The 19115-nt window shown below is 41.1% G+C and overlaps 1 protein-coding gene across 44 annotated transcripts in view; it reads right to left on the minus strand.

Moving 5' to 3' along the window:
* Positions 1 to 19115, minus strand: part of LOC117556029 (receptor-type tyrosine-protein phosphatase delta-like) — a 373438-nt gene that overhangs the window by 203446 nt on the left and 150877 nt on the right. For all 44 annotated transcript variants that reach the window (XM_034234138.1, XM_034233905.1, XM_034233829.1 and 41 more), the window contains exons 5-6: positions 10255 to 10327; positions 7165 to 7267 (exon numbers count right to left, since the gene is read on the minus strand). The gene's annotated coding sequence lies outside the window, so the exon portion shown is untranslated. The remainder of the gene's footprint in view (positions 1 to 7164; positions 7268 to 10254; positions 10328 to 19115) is intronic.

The raw sequence follows: 19115 nt of genomic DNA on the forward strand, positions 1-19115 counted from the left end.
GCTTTGTGAATTATAATGAAAACAAGTGTAATCACATTTTATTTTAAGCAGCAGCAAATTGGGCTTGTGAGTTATTGTGGAGGCGAAAGAGAGCAGGAAAAAGACGCTTGCATTTAATGTGCGGGGAAGATTTTCTTGGGCTAAATGCATTAGCAGATGCTTCTGTGCCCATACAAGCCTGTGGTCTAATACTCTAGTAAATGATTAGCTACTCATGTAACCAACAGGGTGAAATGTGCTTTGGGCAGAAGCAACACAAATGAATTAAGGAGAAACATTTTTTAGCAAAGTGTGTGATGATGGCTATAACAGTAGCCTCCAAAAACGTCTAATTTGTGCTAAGTTACGCTAAAAAAATGTGCATTAATTTGGTTTGTTAAATGGAAGCAAACTGGATATCTGGTTTCATTAAAAGGTTTTTATGGATATTAGTAGACATTTATTTCGAGTTCTAGGGTCCAAACATGTTAATGTGAAGGATAAATAATTACCCAGGTGAGGTTATGGCCGCTTCCTCACCCCTTCATTAACAGCGTTGTGTTTTTGCTAAGTTCCTTGTTATCTGGTTTCCCTCCATACACCCTGTCCATGCTAATGAATCCACAAATTAAATTGTAGAACAGAGGAATATTAGGACGCCTGCCGTTTTGATGTGGCGAGGAATACTCAATTATGCTGGATTTGGCCCCAGTAATTATTACATTATAGCTAAGATAAGTGTGCAATGGCAACACAAGCTTTGATGGAATCCATTCTGTAACAAAGGCGACGGGTGAGCAAAGACGGAAATGCCAGAACAGAGGAGCGAAGGGTATAAAAAAGCAAGTGAGAAAGTGACAAGAAAGCTATCGCACGGGAGCTCCTGACTGCAGCAGCCATATTTCATTACACAGCACCAAAGCTTAGGAGGCAATCAAGCATATTTAGCCATCCTCGTCTCGCCCCCCCCCACCCCCCCCCCCCCAAAGCAATTATTACTCCCCAGTTTTTTACTGTGCTTTGCCATGGGGAAAATGAACCGCAGTACTTATCAGCTCAATGCATACACAAGTGACTGGGGTGGAGGACATGTAGGTGTGTGTGTGAGAAAGCAAGGGCATGCGTGGACGCTTTGTTTATGTTTTGGGGGGGGGGGGGGTGGCGGCGAGCTGACCACTAGTGAGCAATAGGTTACCTTTTTCAATCCCATTAGCTCGCTAACATCAGCACATTTAGGGGCAGCAGGCGGAGCGAGAGGAGATACAGAGATAACCATAAACATGTCACTAAAAATGCATTGTTATTTGCATTCATATTGGAAAGAGCCAAATTGATGCGGGGTCAAACAGCGAAGGTGAGGGTTTATGACCTGTGCATAGCTCTGCTGTCAGTAGCTCTGATCTATGGGGGGGCCAGCCTTGTCGGGCTTTACGCCTGATTATATTATCATGGCTGACGATCAATGCCAGTGAATGATCGCTCATCTCTAGAGGGGAGTGCACTGAATGAAGCACAATGCAAACAGGACATTCTTTAGTAAGAATGAAAATGCATTGGGTTAACCCTGCCAGTGCAACACTTTCAAAATACTTTCTTTTATTCAGTCTCTGTGTTTTTTATGAATATTATCTCGCAGTAATAGAGTGAAGTGGCAGAGATGTGTGATGAAAAAACAAACACACTTCACTATTATGTGGGTTTGGAGCAGCTAATGTGCACTCATTTGGGTGGCACAGCCGCCAAACGCAGAATTAGTCCCATCTGGGACTTGTGTTTCGGTGGAAGTGCCTCTCCATTTGTGAGACTCTTCAGTTCTGGGCATCCTCCCCTAGCCCATAACTCAGCGTGCCTCTATCACTCCCATGTGACTGGCTGTCATAATCATCAGCATTATGCTACCTCAATGGGCCTGATTTACAAGTCTGGACATGGCATCAGCGCTGCGCCAGCGGGTAAACATCAGGCTGCTCCTTCTTCTGCATCACATGTGCAGGACATACCCCTATTCATTACTTAAAAGTAAATGTGTTTTTCAAGACTGCAAAGGAAACCCTGAAAATCTCTCTGATTCCTTTCACATTTTTACATTAAGAGTTTTAATTAGCATTATGTATAAAAGCAGTACTTTGCTGTATAATTGGGTTACACGTTAGCATGCATTTATTCACAAACTGTTTGATCCGAGAGATGGTTGCAGAATGTCTCGTACAGCGAAACTGAAAAAAAATGTCTGTAAAATGTTGGTAGTGTTTTTAAATCCGCCACAGAAAATCCTCAGTTTTTCCGTCATAATTTACTGGTGGGAATATATAATTATAATAATATATATAGTTCTGAGAAATAAAGTGTCTTTATTAATATAATGAATGAAATATTTTCCCTTTCACCTTCATACCTCAAATAATAATAATAACAACATTATAAAATAATGGCGTATGAATAGTTTTGAAATTAAAATAAATATTCAGTCTCCAGTAGAACATAGACAGTCTCACCTTGCTTTAGATATTGAAGTGTCTTTCATGCTGTAATGATATGTCTCTGGACTTTGATCATACTTTTTTCACCTTGAGGCAGCTCCTGGCCCTTCCCTTAACCCTCTCACTCTTCCCATAATATTATATTAGCCCGTATTCATCCACAAACTGCGCCTGCTAAGTGATAGGCCACATAAATCAATTTTTATATACACACACACACACAATAACTGTTATATGCGGCTTCCAAACTGCCTGCTGATAGCTGCCATTTCTTATCACTCCGCTTGAATATAGCAGCGTTATGAAGGCACTTTCGCCCGCTGTCTAAATGGAAGAGACTGAGAGAGAGGGAATGCATTTTTGTTCAAATGACTTAAGCTGCCTACAAAGCTCTTTGTAAAGCTGCATGCTTATGAAAGCTCACTGAAAAGAGAAAAGGGAATCTTGATGACAGAGAATCACCTTTTATTCCTGGTGGATTTTTCTCATTATGTTGTGCAGACACTGTGACTCCTGCGTTCTTACAGTATATATGTTTTATTTACAATAAACTCATGCTGGTAAATATAATCAGGAAGCCAGTGCAGCTTCAGGATAGGTGCTAATAACCGTGAATAAACATCCAGATTCTTCCTGCGATGCCTCCGTCACAGAGCTCATGAATATGCTCTGTCCCTCCCACTTTCTTTATATATCTGCCTCCCAAGAAGTGGTGAGTAATTCTGCCATCTGTGGTATTAATTTGAACCGCCTGATGCATAAGCTAATCAGGCATGTTTATTTTTCCTCTTGTTGAGTTGTGGGCTTTAGAATCTGCGAGGAAATGTGTGTCCTGTAGATAATGAGCTGAGCTGAAATAAGCTCCCATAGCTGTGGAGTGAAATCACTGGAAACACATCTCTGGTGCTCATAAGGCGAGGGAGATGTAGACGTTTTTTTTACTCCAAATGGCATCACCTAAATGTGTGTGATGGCAGGGAAGGCCCGTTGTGTGATGTCGTGAGAGTGTTTGATAGACAACAGCTCTGCCTGAGGAACAGGAAGTGAGACTACAGAGCCAAGAGACACTTTCTCTCTGTCTCTCTCTCTCCCTCTCTCACACTCTCCTGCTCCCAACTGCTCCCAACTGCTCCCAGTGCCAGGGACATGGGCCGCTGCACAGACAGATGGCGAGGAGGTGTGTGTGTATGAGTGTGTGTGTGATGCAGTGTATGTGTGTACGTGTGTGGTGGGTGGTGACGCCATTCAGCTTTGTGCAAGTATGAAAGATGTAAGGGGATACAATGAAGAAGGGGTAAACACTGCAGGTGGGTGTATATGTTTAAGTGTGTGTGCGTCAGTGGTGAGTTTCTAATGCAGCCATCAATCAAAGTGCTCTTTTTTTGTTTACCCTACATGCAAATAGATTGTGTACTTCATTAGAGCAGCAGTGCAAGTTCCTTTGTGCTGTCACCGCCGTGTGTGTGTGTGTGTGTGTGTGTGTGTGTGTGTGTGTGTGTGTGTGGTGTGTGTGTGTGTGTGTGTGTGTGTGTGTGGTGTGTGTGTGTGTGTGTGTGTGTGTGTGTGTGTGTGTGTGTGTGTGTGTGTGTGTGTGTGTGTGTGTGTGTGTGTGTGTGTGTGTGTGTGTGTGTGTGTGTGAGCTCTCCTGATGATGAGGCACACCTACTGAAGAGTGGGTGGAGGAGGATGTGGGTGGAAATATTCTGCATTGACAGAGTGCCATCTACTGGATTTTTTTATTCAAATAAATACTATATATATTTTACTATTTATATCATCAAAAACACTTTTGCATACAAACTACTCTATTTGCATATACCTCCCCCCCTTCTGTAATTATGTACATATGTAGACAAAAATAAATGCTCTAAATGTTTCATATTTCTTTTGTCAATATAGGTTTCAGAGTTCAAATGGGTATTTTTACTCCTCATTGGTTACTTCAAGTTAGTTAAATTACCACAACCTGTAGTTTGTATTTTCAAAAGTAATTTGAAAATTGTACACTAATTTTTAGTGAAAATAAACCAGAGCCATTGATAACAACTAATAGTGTATGTAATGTTATGAGGCTATAGTAAAAAAGGAAATGTAATTCAATGACTTTAATGCTGGGTGGTAAATACTGTAGCCCTGCTTCAGATGGACTCATATGGTGACGCACAGCACCATCTTGTGGTTATATCACACAGGAGAATTGTTGACATTACACCACGAGTTGACTAAAAATAAACAAAAGTAGAAATGATGTTGAATACATTTAAAGGCAGGATATCCATCCACAGTTCAAACACATTGCTCTAAATACGTTTAGCACTAAGGGAGACCTGTATTAACTCATTTACTCCTTCATTCCTTTTGGGGATTGTAATCGGATTAAGTATGCCGAGGTTTCTTAATTGAATGGATCATAACACTTGCTCTTGCCATGTAGACATTTACCATTTTTAATAGCACTATGATATGCAATAAGGAACGATATCATTAATGATGTATATAAGGAACAGCCAGTGCTAAAGTGTTTTCATGTGTTTGTGTGTTTAAGATGGAAATGTAATGCATTCAAAAAAACAGAGCATTACCTGTCACTGCTGAGAAGCCTGTGTGCCGTTAACGGACATGAAATATGCACCAGACTTAAATACCTCTTCCATAATGCCTTAAGATACATTTGTGCATTTCATTAAACACACCGTGGCTCAGCTCTGCTGCTAAATGATTCCTGCTTTGCCGAGGAAATACAATGAATTGTCCACGCTTGCTTTCTTAATATCCAAAGTAGCAGCGCAACGTAAAATAATTATCATTTTTTATTGCAACAATTTGGAGAAGGTTTGGACTAAACCCACACAGTGCAGTGCTGTATTTCAGGAAGTCATTTGAGAGGTTATCATAATTTGTCCATTATCATTAAATCTTGTCTTTTTTTGTATTTTCCTGATCTGCTATGGTCAGTCCTTCATTCTGTTATCCTGTGTGTTTGTGGCTTAGTAAAGATTCACCCTGGGGATGCGCTTGCTGCTATCTGACACAAAACTGATTTGATCCATTTTCCAAAGCATATCTGTCTTTTTCAGACAGGCGCTATTCAAAAGAAATATGTCAGCAGCCTGGGGATTATGCTTCTTTTTTTTTTGCTAATCACCAAAAGACCCAACCTGCCCGACATTTCTTTAGTTCGACAACGCAGTGCGCCGGGCAAAAGTCCTTTCCAATTTAGATGCTTATTTTTGATCTTCTTTTATTCTCATTGTGTTGCTACAATCACATGCATTAACTCAGCCTCACGCTCTGCTGACTTACATGATTATATTGTGCAAATGAAAAGTGATTTAGCAGAAAAGAAGCTGAAGATAAACTTACTTTATTACCCTTTTCTACTGATGTTGAGTCAATAGGCCCTTTATTCAGAGTTTAGGAAGTACAAGTACTCTTTTGGGGGATAAACTGCATATCAAAGCATCCTTAAGACAAACATTCAAGTTAAAACTTGCTCTGAGCTGCATATGAATGGAGAAATGTGGAAAATCATTTACTGTATGATGCACCTTTGGAGGGTCATTTTACCCTGACTCAGGCCTCACAGGCACTTCTTAATCCCATGCAGTGTTTTTTCTGCTATCCGGCTGATGTTTGAGACGGTGAAGTGTAAGCACACTGCATGTGGGATGAGTGTGATGGATTCCTAGTATCGTTGGTAGTTATTTGTGGCTGCCTTTAACCACAATTCCCCAGCCACAGCTTACAGCAGGGTGAAGCTGAGCGAGATATGCTCTGAGGCTGGCAGGAAGCCACTGGATTTGTGTAATAATTCATCGGCCAAAAAGCCCTCCATGTACTCACCGTGCAATATTTATACCCTGCTGAATGTATTTTCTCAGCTACATCATCACACAGGCCCCGGGCGGGGATTTTCTCTTGTGGGAGCGGGCTTTAGTCTTTCACATTTTAGTTAAATCTGGGAAACAATTCTCTGAATTTGTCCCATGACCTCTTTCTGTCTGCTTAGAGTGACGTATTCCACTGCCAATACCATTTTTAAAATGTTCATATTTTGTAATGTTTTTAATCCCTAAACCCTTTCCCATGTCTTTATTTTCAATCTAGTCTATTTTGATGGCAATACAACTAAATTCAATTCAGTCTTAACCATCAGTTTATGGCTTTTTTTTCACATTCTGAAAGCTGAATGACAGTACAGATCATTCTGTTTTGACTAATGCTATAATATTACCTTTTACTCTTAATCCAATACAGTCTGACTCTGAACTGTCAGGAGCGTTTATGGCTGATTTATTCTCACATACTGGAAATATTCAACTAAAATATCAACCTTACAGTATGTCATTCAGACAATTACAATTATATTAGTTTTTATACCATTCACAAAATAAAAAGCTACAGCTGCATTTACAATCCAGTACTTTGGCGTTAAAAACAGCTGAGGCACCGCTCTGTGGTTTTTCAATGAAAACAGTGTTCCAATATATTTATAATTTATTTATAAAGCCGCTTTTCTCATATTAGAAGCTTAAAGCGAAGAGAAAACGGCTTCCTCTTATTCTGCAATTATGCTCTTATTTCTAAAGGATTAACGAGATTACCTCATAACTAAATTAGTAACCACAAATGTTGAGTTAAATATGGAACACCTAGTCTGAATACTGCATCCCTGTGGAGTTCGTGAATTTGAAAGAAAGCTCACCTAGAATTGAGGCTCCTGTGTGGGATCATGCAGGTGCCAACATGCTGCCCGATGCTGTGTCCTCGCCGACTCACCCCCTAAAAGAAACCCCCTTTGCCCCCACCTAGGAAAGGAGAAACAGTCAGTCAGATCATTTTTAGATATCAAATGTTTAAATAAAACAAGATACAAAGCATAAAGACTGACATAAAGCCAAATGAGTTTCAACTATTCGGTCGATATCAGCATGAATAAACTGCTTGCCAGAGAGGCTTATTTCATTATTTGAAAGCAAAAATAAATCAAATGCATTTCTAATATAGGCATGTTATTCTTGGCCTATTTTCAACAATGCCCTCAATAATTGACTGCTTCACAGCACACACAATGATACTTATGGGAGGAAGCACAAATATGTCAGCTTTGATGTGGTTATTTTTCCTTTTTTCATGTCATTGTATTGCGTCTTTTAAGCACCTAGCTTGCATGTTTCTTTAACATCTACATTTGACTGTGCAAAGTCCATTCATTTCTGTCTTTGTGCTAGCATGTGTTTGCGATGAAAATATGAAATACTGTGGTGCAACCCTGAGGTGAAGTCCTAGCTTAAATAATCCTCCAAGGTTAATCTTAAAGACTCCACTTTGATTTTCAGTGGCATCCCCTTAGTGTTATTAGACAAATATCCGTAGTGTTTTTCAATTCATGAGGCCATATTTGCATATTAACCTCTGAAAAGACGTTTTAAAGACAGGCCTTAAGTCTGACGTGCCTTTTGAAAAGCTTATGCGCATTTGCATAACGTTTGCCTCCTGTGCAGGTGATAAAGCAGTATTAAGCCTGGATTACAGTTTCTGATTTTGTGTGTGCGTGGTTCTGTGTGTGCCATGCATATTTTCTTCATATGTGCAAACTGGAATCTGTTTTAGATGTTTGGGCACGCCTCCCTATTGCCGGCAGTGTGCTACGCCTGAGTGCCATGCTACTCATGTGACCTCATGAAAGTACAAGTCCCTTCAAGCGATATAATAAATCATCGCAGCCGGGGCCAGCCCATAACACATGCTTAGATGCACACACACACACACACTCAGGCACACACACCTTTTGCTAGCCATTACACAATTTGTCAACTTTAAGAAGTGTGGAGACACAATCATATCAGGTGCCATGACCTTTGGAGGTAGCACATGTCAGGTCACAGCACAATGGAGGAGCTTTCTTTTAACCCATTGAAGTGTCCTCGAGCATGACACTTAACCCCTAACCTGCTCCCAAGAGAGCGAACACCTGGCAACATCTACATCTCAGACGAAGACGAATGAAACATATATGCATCCCTGAGGGTTGACTAACAAATACACAACATCAGGAGCCATAATTCAACACAGCAGTAATGCATTGTGGTTTGTGGCACTTCATCTTTTCCCCAATTATAAATGGCCTTTGCTGTGGGAATACAGCATGTGTTCACGTTACCAGGTCACTTCTCAGTTATTGTAAGCAGTTTTAGGAAGTAGACTTTGCAAAGTTTGTGCCTGCTGCCTGCTGGACTCATTGCTCCTCTAAACGAGGTCAGTTTTCTTTATATAACACAACTCCACCTGACAAGTGTAGAGCACTTACCCAGTGTTCTTAGTGAAAAGCACTACAACATCTTCTAAGTATCTATTAAGTTTTCTCTCACTAATGCTTTAATGGTTGTTGAGCAGGATGTTCAAAATGGCCTCCAACAGACCTGCAATTGTGACAATTCTGCCGCTGTCATTTACAATACTTCAGGCCCAAAGTTAGCTTAACTCACTTGTCTTTACTTAACTGATTTTATCTTGCCTTTCCACTGAACCCACATTTGTCGCTGTCATCTTAAATGTCATCACTTTACAACCTGAGCCTACAGTACGTTTTCACAAATGTTCACAGTAATTGCCACAAGGGAGAGTGGGGCATCGTGTGTGGGAAAGTCTCTGAGTGAAAAGCATCATATTGTCTACTCTCACCTATTTAACACATTTGGGAATATATTTGATGCTACTTGGGGGAAAAATAAACGCAAGCCTGTGTCCCAAATAACCAGACACTGAGCCAGAACAGCTCTCCCATTATTTCTTCTCAAAATAGCACAACACTTTCCTTGCAGGTGCATTTGATGAGTTAATTGGTAATCCTATGGACATGTAGAGTAATGTTTTGGTGTGTGTTGCCCAGGGAGAGGTAACACAAACGCTCCAATTACAGCTGCACCCCGCAAACTCCTCTGGGAGAAACCACAGCACTAATCAATGATCTGAAAAACAGCTCGGCGATGGAGGGGAGCTCTAGTCTAGAGGACATGAACTGGACCTCTAATGATCACTACTTACACATCATTACGGTAACGATGAGTAGAGGTAATTATTCTTAATTTGAGACATGTTTAAGGAAAGCAGTGCAGGGCGATATGATTCTTTATGTGGGACGATGAAAGTGTTTACATCCATGCTGTATTTTATTTCCCATTTTTTTCTAAAGCCTCTTGTCTGTTTGTTTGCATGCGTACATTGTGCTAGAAGCATCTCTCTGACTCTGAGAGAAGTGTGAATGGATGCATCGTGCACACAGTCTTAATGTGGAAACAGCAGTAGAGACGCCTGTACTCTAGAGGGCACCATCAGCATGCGTTATCTTGTCAAAAGGCTGTACAGAGCAATACCCGTCATATTCATACAGACACTGCCCTTTACTGATCTGTCTACGGGTAAAAGCTGAATATCAACTTCATAATACTGTTAAGACAGCGAGTGAAAAGGGCATTCACTACAATTTCTATCAACATCAATACAAGGAAATCCAACTTGTTTCCTGTGTATTTTTTCATATCAAACAATAAAAGTCAGGCAGACATTTTGCTGTGACTGCTCATGCATTCTCTCCTCACATGTATCTATACTAACAGCATTTAGTAGTTTGACCTTTGATTCGATTTCTAAGGGGTTGACATTTGTATCTTTGTTTCTGTCCGTGCATTGATATTTGAACAGTGAAAAAAGGATTTCGGTCAGTGGTGATTGTCATAGATGGAGTGCTTTATTGAATAATACAATTTTGAAGGAAGGCTTTTATGGATCTTACCCGTTTGGAATAATAATGTGCGATTGCTGCCTCGGACCAGAGCGATGAAAGAAGAGAACCCCTCAGAATTTCCCTGCAAGAAAAAGAGAAGGAGAGGTCAGGCCGAGTCTTGCTTTATGTATGTCATCTCAGGTTGCATAGGGTCAGGAAATTACCAGAACATTTCCAAGGAAAGTTAAGGAAAGAAAGGTTTATTTATATAGCACATTTCAAAACAAGGCAATTCAAAGTGCCTTACAAACGACTAAAACCATTAAGAGCATTCAGCACAGGAATTTGGGGATTGTTTTGAATGATTGCACTATTTCTGTGAACTTATTTTGGGAGGTACACATTTAATAAGCAATACAAGGTCTTACGGTCCATTTGATTTAATTATAACCATGCAAACTCATATCACACGTACAGATAAATGGCCAGCATCCCATTTAATAGTGAGTCAGACACATTTTACCCCTGCTGCATGCACACTGCATTCACTATGCTTCCATATAAGATTTGATTGCATTACTGGAGTTAATGTATTTTATATACATGTATTATATTATATTTCCCAGCAGATAGTAGCCTCAAGCAAAAAACTGTTTCATTAACACCTTCTGCTAGTTTTTGCTAGCTTGCTTTTACAACATTGAGGCTAATTAGAGAGTTTTTATTCATGTTTTTTTTATTCTTCAGTGTGCCTCATTCTGTATTTGTTTACCCTCTTTCCTCATACATTCCTGGTCAACCACATGGAAAGTTTCCATCTTCAGTATTCCTGGAATCTTGCATCCCAAGTTGTCTATTCACATGTAACCACTTTGGTCATTGTTCTGTGGAGCTGCTCCATAATCACATGCTGAAGCATATGGAGAATACCCTACACCCTGTAGCCACTATGCATCGCTGTGTTATCTGCATAGTCCCATTAGGGTTTGTAAACAGGCTTCATGTACTTTGAGGAGATGATTTTTCGTTTGCATAATGAGAGCTGCTAAAAATAGCTGACAGTGTCTGCAGCACACTGAAGACAGGAGAGCAGGATGTTTGGATATGTCTTCTTGTGAGTAATACATTTTGACAGTGACTCTCTCATGCACTCTTAGCTGTGTGCAGATAGCATGAATCCCTATCACACACACACACACATACACCAATACACACACACACTCGCACACACACACACACACACACACACACACACACACACACACACACACACACACACTGATAACTATACTGTGCACATATATGGGACATTAATTGATTTTGTCAATGGCTGTGCACAGATTGATGACTAGAAAAATAATATGGTGGCAAGGGAGCCTAATGATCTCCGAGGATGAAAGAGGTCCGCCTCACTCCTGAAAACACACACACACACACACACACACACACACACACACACACACACACACACACACACACACACATACATTAATATTAACAGTGTACCATGTTTATCTTGCAAGTTTCCAACACTGTATATACTGTAGGTAAGGGATGGAGCATATGCCTGAGAATGTCGAGCTTGGTGTTTTGCATCTGTAATTATTATTTAACTATTTTAGTTTTCCTACTCATTAATGATATGCAAAAATCATATGTTTACTTTTTGAGATCAACGTTTCTTCCCCCTTCCTCTTTTTAATTTCCTCCATCTAAAAATGGACTCTTTTCATTATGCAAGGCAACAAAGAGCAGCGTCTGCTCACGCGGCCAATTCCAACCATACTGATTAATTAGCTTGTATAATTAGCTTAATGATTTGGAGAAACATGGCCATGGCCACCCAAGAACCTATGCTAACGGACCCCTTATCTATAGCAATTAAAACAGCCATAACCTAACAATGCTGGCTTGCATGTCCAGAAAAAAAGATGTGCTGCAGTAATCGATGTAACATCATATTAGCTGTTGTGCACACTGCTGTAAGGCTGTGTTGCTTTGAATACAATTTTCCAGAAAAGCAGACGGTAGTGGAAGACGGAGCTAATGAAGTATTCTCTCCATGACGATTAGCTGTAGCGCTGGTGGCACTCTTACATACAGTGCTGCACTTTAGATCTCAAATTACACATGAGATGTGATGTAAGATGGTGAAACCTGGCTTTTATGTCACAAGGAGCAACGTTTTATTCCATCTTTCTACTGTATACACTTTCCTTCTGCCGGTTACGTTAACATACTGTAAAGTGCATGAGTTAGGGCCTTAATTTATGGACTTTACTGTTTCCATTCAATGTGAGTCAATGCAGACAGTATCTCCGCTCTCTGACAGTATGCATCAGCATTCCGGGCTTCACTTCAGACATAAATCGCCCGTTTATGACCTTCCCCAGAACAGTAACCAACAGAGACTGCAGCTCCACTCATAAAACCTGCAGCACATTGAGGCGGATGTGGAGATATTACTTATCCATACACAGCTCCTAAAATGGCAGTCAAGTGGGAGCAGTTGGAAAAAAAAATACAATCCTTATGTATTTATGTATTTATTTATGTAGTTCTCCCATGGAATGCTGGGAAATATCACACCCAGTCCTAAATGACCGGTAATTTATAGCATACTTTAGTGCTGATACAAGATAGGAATTATAACTTGCTTGTATTAACAGAGTAAATTAACTGTAAAACAAACCTCATGCCTATGACATCCTAATTCCAATACTGTATGAATATCCACATAGAATATAGTCCTTTTACAAATACAGCCTGCTGCTGGATACTCAAAACTTAAAGCAGTTTTGCTTAAGTGGTTCATTGCATTTACTTTTAACTAAACTATGAGGACTTAATTTGAATGTTAATCCCATAAAAACCTAATTACACACATCATACTATATTTTTATGAGAAAACCATAAAAGATTTAATTAAGACTGAGTGCTATGGATATCTGGTTAGCAAACTGTCCACTATGTACCCAGCCAGGAGACACAATAACTCATTAGCATTGATTCAGAGTTGTGTTTTCATAAATACAATTGCAATCTTTTCAGATGGGTTTTGGGCTTCATCAGCATGTTATTGGGATAATATGTCAGAATAGCCCGATTCAATTATTCTTCTTGAACAATAACCTTTAAATATGCCGGCAAGACCTTTCCTTTACGTCAGACTGTGATATTTCCAAAGTGTGTAGCCAGATGTGTACCATTCAAACTGCATTTGAAACATTTCTTATTTTGCAATTTGACCTGCAATGACACCCATCTCTTTACGATGAGGATCCTGGGAACATAGAAATGACCACAAGGGAACTATTACCAAAAGTAATCGTGATAAGAGCAACATCCTGTATCACATAACTATGTTTATTTGGGAAGTTTACCACACATTTAAGTGAAACCGAATCATCAAAAAGACTTCATTTCAGCGCTGACACAGCATGCCATAGAGAACTGTGAGGATCCCATCTGTCAAATCATTTCTAAGAACATGAAGGAGGAGATGAAGCAAAACTCTCAAGACAACTTCTATATTACTCAGTAGCTACTTCTTGTTAAAGCTTTAGTTGCAAGTTACTAAATGGTAGGATTTAATCACTGGTGTATTATTATTGGAGAAATAGTTGTTTGCAATATATTCTGTATTCCATCACCATGCAAGCCTCTTTATTAAAACAATGTACTGTAACTGCGTCATTAGGGTTCGCAGCACTCCCAAACACACTAATTGCAGCACAGTCTTGACACTCTGTTTGTGTGTGCATGTTGCAGCAGGTGTGAGCTCTTCTCTTGTGTGAGCTGACATCACAGTCCCGAGTTTGACACCATTGTGTCAGAAACTCTGTGCTCAGCTCGTCAGCTCTGGTGCGCTGCGCCCAAAGCCTGCTAAAAATGAGCACTTGGGAAGTGATCTAACTTTCGCTTCCCGCTCTCACTCTGTACCAACAGCTGCCTCAGTGGCACTGGAGAGCGTCACTGTCAGACGCAGATGGAATTATGTAGTTCATCATATCATTTGTCTATTCAGAATCATGCAGCCTAAAAAAAGATATGCTTTGGGTGGGAGAAGGTTTGATATTTTGGACACATTTGCATTAGTTTGCAGTTGTCAGGCTGAATTGTACGGCATATCATTTCCTATGTGAGCTGTCAAAGTGAAAAATGTTCCCATCCAAACGTAAAGAAACCAATTCAAAAAAACACTGTATGCAGCAAAAACTTTTTCTTCTGAGTTATGTGCATATTTGGTTTGGAAAATTGGCCTTTTTTAGTGCCTCGTGTTCTTGCTAATCCTTTAGAAAGTAACCATACGTTTTTCCTCTTCAGAGAAGTGCTTTTGAAATAAACTGAATATTATTGTCCATCTTCCTTTCAGAAAGAAGACTGTGGAAGGCTTCTGCCGAGGTCAAGAATTGGTGAGTGCAGACATCTTTGTATGCTACCTTTCCCCACTCATCAGCAGACTTTTCTATCATGCTGGAAACTTTCCATCACTCTGAAACTGCTCCTCCCCAAAGGCTATCATAATCTGCTCAGCATGCATAATGTTAATCGTTCAAATATCTCATCAACACAACAGGATAAGCATGCTGTCAGTGCAATGCGGGCAGTGAGTGTGATAGTGTGTGGTAGTCAGGAGGCAGAGGAGCTGCAGCGGAAAAGGAGGAGGGCCTCGAGCAGTGATAGATGAAGAGGGTGAAGGGTGAGAGATCACATGAGATGATGAAACTGAGAATGAAACAGGGAGAGGCAGCAGAAGGACGGGAAGAGGGAAAACACATTAAGGGTAAAGTGGGAGAATTACATGAAGAGAAGGAGAGAGGGTAGCTCCTCTCAGGAAACTCTACGCCGCTATACTCTGTCCCTTTGTCAGCTTTGGAGAAGATGATAGCATTGATCATCTTCTTAAAAGACCGCTTTTCCTGTCACTGTATCACCTCACGTCACACCGGTGATGGCTTGAGTTGCTTTAAGAGGTTTCTCTCATGTCTGCCTAAGGCAAGCTGTTGGAGGGCCTTCTGCATTCCTGCCTGTCTCTATTGCTGACAAACCTAAAGATATAAGTGTCCATCACAGTCATTTCTAAGCAATCTGCTGTTATTAGATCATATGTAATGGATGGGGGGCAAAGTCAGGGAGTGAATCTACTCCAAAATGCATTTTGACCCTTCTTAGGCACTGGGCATATTCACATGGATTGAGATTCTATTGAAAGTGGAAACACATGTGCATCAATCAAAAACAGATAATTCTGTTACATCCAACGCCTCCATGACAGATAGTCAATTTCCATTGTACTTCTCCCAGACTCACACCCCCTGGTTTCCCCCAGGAGTTCCCGTCTCAAATCTCTGGGAGGACAAATGAAGTAAATAGATTTGGTTCTCCAGATCTCTCATATTTCCTCCTCTATAAATCCACTTGTCTCCGCATAAATCTTTGGGAAGTTTGTGCCGCCCTGTGCCTCTGATTATTAGCCAGCCAGCGATCAATTTATCATCTTTGAGGACGAAGAGTGGATACGTTTGTGGATTCTCTCTCTGCGTTTGATTAATGGAGTTGGAGGGGAGGCAGGGCAGTTTTGGGTCATGTAAATTCTCCTCGGCACAAGTGCCTGCCCCACCTGCCTCCTCTTTGTGCTGAATACATTTCTCTGGCAGTGTGAGAGAGGTTATCGTAAATAAATCAGATGGTCGCAGTGTGAAAGAGAAGGTTAAGCTTGTTCAAGTAAGTGGTAATGATGGTTCTACTTGGATGAAGGGACCCTGTATCAAAGCCAATTATCCTCTCAGTGAAGGAAGGCAGGGTTGCTGGATTCCACAGATTTTTCCTCGAATCATGGCATGCATTTCCAGGTCTTTACCACTAGTCTGTGCTATTGGTCTAGCAAATTCTCCCATGGCTCTTGTGACCCATTTTTTGCTGTGTAAAGAGCTGCAGGAATTTTGGCTGCCCCACCTTATACCTGCACTGAGTGTCTTCCTCGCCTCAGAAGATGCACTACAGTGCCGGGCTGCTGCTCTACTACGCCCTCATTTGTAATTGTCCCCGTGTAAATGATGAGCTGGGGATGCTAGGGGCTTCTGGGAAATGTATTTCTAGTGAAGTGGAAGCTGCTCCAGCCAGGTAGAGCGTTGCTGGCTTTGAATAGTGGTTACAAGTCAAGTTGGAAACATTGCATCATAGTTGTGTTTCAACATTGTATATTGAATCCAGTGTGATTTCCAAATAAAAAGCAATGCTCTATTCTGAGTTTACAAAAGGCATATTTATATCAGAATGAGTCAGAAAACAGAAAATATTGAAATAATCCAAAAATGAATTTTGCATCGCACACATTTAGAAATCAACGTTTCTGTTTCCGTTTTAGTGTGCGTCTTCAGCTCACATTATGTGCAGGTTCACAACTCACTCCCCACTGTCTTGGCTTTGGTCCATATGCATCCCTCCTCATAACAAACGAGCCCCCATCGGCCAGCAGATTTCTCCAACACCTTCTAGTAGCGCACATCTTTGTCATGTTCCCTCTCCTCCTCAGTCCCTCTGCTATTCTTCTTCTACCTTGTTTAGGCACTCTAGCCTTTTTAATGGCAGAGCGTAAGACTCGCCGCTGAGTGGGCAGCGGGGAGCGGAGGAGGGAAGGAGATAAATAGAAAGAAAGACACAGGAGGAGGAGGAAGGAAGAGAGTTATCTAACAGGATTAAAGGAGAACAACGGAATGGAGAGCACTTAAAATACTCATGACTTGAGCCCTCTTGCAAAAAGGAAGGGATGAGTAACAATGGCTGAATCATTCTTGAGGCTCCCTGTCTCTACACAATATGCTCTCTCTCTTTCTCTCTCTCTTTCCTCCCCTTTCGGCTGCATTTCCACTTAGTGTCCAGGAGATGTGATGGATCTCAGAGGAGTCATGTTAATAATGTGAGAGAGGGACTGGCTTTAATTAACCAATGGAATAAGAGGTATTCACTTTAGATGGAGCTTCTACTGGAACACAGTGTAAGCCTCGGGTAGATCTGGTTAGATAAAGGGGGGGAGATGATTGCGAGGTGCAAAGAGAGATATCATGTTTTAGGAGATCTGGCGAGACACTTTTGAACTTAGCAAGAATAAATTATAGGCAGATTTACATGAAGGTTGAAAGAAAGAGAATCGTAGATTCAGCAGCAGAATGGAGTGTAAAGCCCGGGGCGAGGTGAATACATGATGAAATATGTCCTGTCAAGAATCGGGCCAGAACAACTGCTTGGCCCACTTCTTCCTCAAACCAGCGTGAGAGAGAGGAGGGGAAATTATTAGGCAGCAAGGCCGAACACATTTCTTAGCTACCTTTACCAGTCTGTTGCCCACAAGTGTGTGTTTATTGAGATGTCAACAGCAAATAGGAACAAATCACCTTCCACTCACCCCACCATGTGGGAATCAGAAAGGTGGAACAACATGACAAATTTCCTCGCAGCGGATCGAACTTCCGGGATAGAGAATAGCACTTCAAACACTCGCTGAGCCTCCTGCCTGTCTGACTCACACTGATAGCAGCCGTCTGGCAGTCCGGCCCAAAACACACACACACACACACATACACACACTGCCACGATCCTTTGCGCACAGGTGTGGGAGCCAGAGGATTTTGCACACTGTTTTCTACTGTACTTATCAAACATCCCAAGAGACACCTCCTCCATCTTTTGTAAATAAACACATGGCACATCCTTTGTCCAACAACTTGACAACCGCCTCCATTTGGAGCCGATTTTAACGTGGCAAACTAATGTGTTTACTCCCGCTATAAAAAGACTCCACTTGGCACATTATATCGGTGGTTGAGGTCTCTGGAGTTGCTGCTGCCTCTCTTTTTATATCGCATAACAAACATGTGACGGCAGTGGGAGAGAAACTCTCCAGCTTTTGTAAATAGGGCACCATTTGAATATTTTACTCATGGCTTATTGAGCATTCATTCCTTTTGAATCATCACTTCCAAAATAGAGGGAGGAAATGGGAAGAAAACATATAAATAAGTAACTGCGAGTGCTGTTCTGTTCTTGTTCCCAGCCAGAGATACCACGCCCTTGATGGTTGTATAAGGGTGCATTTTTAATGATAGTAAGATTGTGGCACAAAATAATGACGACCTGTTCGTCACAGATATAGGAGAGATTAAAAAAAAAACAGACAGCGCTCTGACATATTCTGAATCCACTCTCCTGATGTGTGACAACCCGAGAGAGATGGGAAAGCAGGGAGATGGATAGAAGAATATAAGATGGAAGGATTGAATAAAGCAGAAAATGGTAAGTGCTCTTTAGCAAGGCACCACTACTGCTCCAATGAAGCCACTCAGTGGCAAACAGTACAGTCTCCCAGGTGAACGTGTGAATGAGTCTGACCTTTTCTCTCTCTTTGCAACCACTCCCCAAGGCTGTTCCTGTAAATAAGAATGTGTTCTTAGTCAACATGCACTGCCTGATAAAGGTTTGAAAGAGAGCTGGGCAGGGGTGAGAAAGCAAGTGAAGAAAAAGGAAAAGGAAACGGAGATAGTAACAAACGACCTGAGGTTGTGTTAGCTTGAAAGCAACATTTACACCGGAGGAGACGGTAAGGTCAAAGATTGCAGCTGAAATGAGACTTCTGTCAAGGAGGTGCATCAGCATACACTTGGCAATGACTGACTGAATACTAAAGAGAAGGGAGAGAAGAGAGGACAGACAAAACAGAGAAGAGAATAGGCAGTCAGGAAGAATAACTGTGAATATTAGGGAGAGGACTATTCAACTGGAGTTGATATGGATGAAGGTGTGGAGGGAGGGAGGAGAGTCTAAAAGTGGAGGAGAGTGTGCAAAAGAGAGATAGTGGCTCTTACTGTCCTCTGGGACGGTCTGAAAAAACGGGAAAGACAGGTGAGATAGAGGAAGAGTGAATGGAGGAG

This window comes from Gymnodraco acuticeps, unplaced genomic scaffold, assembly GCF_902827175.1.
Source record: "Gymnodraco acuticeps unplaced genomic scaffold, fGymAcu1.1, whole genome shotgun sequence".
Classification (NCBI taxonomy): Eukaryota; Metazoa; Chordata; class Actinopteri; order Perciformes; family Bathydraconidae; genus Gymnodraco; species Gymnodraco acuticeps.